We start from the raw sequence: 2,439 nt of genomic DNA on the forward strand, positions 1-2,439 counted from the left end.
ATTGTATCTTAATTTTTAACAAGGAAGAATAACAGGTTATCGCCTCAAAAAAAAAAAAAAAAATCAAACCCAAAACATCTGTGCTGAGAAGGTTACCACTGAATCTCAAGCGCATAGCTCCGTGATCGGCAAAGTGTGGCTCTCAAGCCACATGCAGCTCTTGGGCCCCTTGAGTGTGGCTCTTCCACAAAATACCACTCGCCTGGGCGAGCCTATTTTGAAGAAGTAGTGTTAGAAGAAGTTTAAGTTTAAAAAAATGTGGCTCTCAAAAGAAATGTCCATCGTTGTACTGTTGCTATTTGGCTCTGCTGACTAATGAGTTTGCCGACCCCTGGCACAGCTCAGCCTCCAAAGTAATTCTGCAGAAACAGCTGGGATTTCCCCCGGGAGTGGTCTGTTGCTCATTTTAGGAAGGAGTGTCCTTTGTGAAAGCATATCAATATCAGGACACTGGTTCGGGGTAGTTTTGCCATTACGAGTCTTGTGCGTGGGGTACATTCGCAAGGAGTGTGGGTGGACTAGAACCAGATTAGAGGGCACAGGGAGGTTAAGGAACTTGCCCAAGATCACACAGCTACTAAGAGGCAGAGTCAAAACTCGGGCCAAGGCACCTGCACTCTTACCCATCAGGCTGTCTCATAACCCCCTAAACCATCCTGTCTTAATGCTGATGATACTTAAGTGGAAGTAAATAAGGCAATAAAAACCTTTTGTGACCAAAGGGACCCCCTGGTTAAGTGGGCCATTTTGTTCTCTGGCCTACATTATCTCAAGTGGCAGAAAGAAGGCAGAGCCAACCTGCTCTGGTTTGGCTTTTGTCCTATTGACACTTATTGAGTGTCCTTGGCATGACAAGCACCCTGGCAGATGCCTGGGATGGGCAGATAAGAGGCAGGCTGGTTAAGCCAGTGATTGACACTGTGGAGGTCTGTCAGGGGTGCAGGACAAGCCCAGAGGAGGAGAGGGGACTGTCAACCCTCGCGCTTCAACTTAAGGATAGTCCATGTGCCAAGTGAATGAGCAAAGGAAGACTGGACTGAGCTACCCTGCAAACCTCCTGCCCTCCAGACCTGAGGCTGGGTAGATTCGTTGCCTTCTGTTGACAGCAGGCCGTATTTTCCGGCGTATAAGACGACCCCCTAATTGTTACAGTTAAAACTTAGGTTTAGGCCTATATTCGCTGAATAATACTACCCCCCACTTCAAAGAAAAGACTCACTTTGCCGTCAAGATCTGCAGGTAATTTTTGTGCAATTTTGGTCTTTTGCCCCCGATTTTCGGTTGACTTTTTTTCGTTTCAAAAGTCATCTTATACGCTGGAAAATACGGTGGTCCTCGGTTCCCTGGAAGAAGAGATCAGCCCTCGCTCCCTGTCTCTGCTAGAGCAAACATTGAGAAACGCCCGGCCGCAGTGACTTCAGGGTTGCACCTGATTGCGTATGCCACAGAATTGATCTGTTCTCCAACCCCTTCCCTCCGCCCCTTCCCACCCTAAATGAGAATCAGGAGGCCAAGGCAGAGCTGAATCCTAGTAAATGGGAGTGGGGGATAGCTAAGGACCATCTCCAGATACAGAGAGAGAGGGAAGAACCAAAAAAAAAGAGTGAGTGGAGACTAAGCCTGCAAAGTTCCCTGCATAGTCTGGAAAGGGCCCGGGGCATATGGAGACAGTGACGGAATGTTGCCTGACATCAGACCAATAATCAGTGACTACAAGGCCAGGGAATGCCAGCTGTTCTAGGGGCTCCAGGGAACCCCTATCTCTTTTCTTTAAAAACAAAACAAACAAAACAACAACACAGCAAATAATAGTTATAACTATACACACAGATACTTATATCAGTTTTTTTTTCTCAAGAGATTGAATATATATGATCAATCTATCAACGTAACCAATACTTTTGCTCATAAAACTTACTAATTTTAGCCCTATGCCAGTTTGGCTCAGTGGACAGAGTGTCGGCTTGAGGACTGAAGAGTCTCAGGTTCGATTCCGGTCAAGGGCACATGCCTGGGCTGAGGGCTTGATCAATGGTTCTCTCTCATTGTTGATGTTTCTACCTCTCCCTTCCTCTCTGAAATCAATAGAAATACCTAATTTGTATAGCCCTATTGATTTTTCAACTATCCCTAAGTTCCCACTTAGATGTCAGGGAGCCCTAACATGAAAATTATTAACTACAATGCTTTTGTGTCATGTAAATATTTGACCAATGTGTTCCTGGCTTGTGTTTTGCCAAAGTATTGAACTCTAGGGGAGGGTATGTGTTTCTGTTCCTTTTCTTTTTCTTTTCCTTCTTATTCATAGAAACATTTCTTACATCGATACCCCAAGTGCTACATTACACTGGATATAGGGGTTCATTGAAACAGAAGCGCATTCTTATGTTCAGCAAACATTCGTGTGTCTTCTATTTGCCAGGTGCGATGTCTTTACAA

The sequence above is a fragment of the Pipistrellus kuhlii genome, unplaced genomic scaffold (assembly GCF_014108245.1).
Source record: "Pipistrellus kuhlii isolate mPipKuh1 unplaced genomic scaffold, mPipKuh1.p scaffold_m20_p_17, whole genome shotgun sequence".
Lineage (NCBI taxonomy): Eukaryota > Metazoa > Chordata > Mammalia > Chiroptera > Vespertilionidae > Pipistrellus > Pipistrellus kuhlii.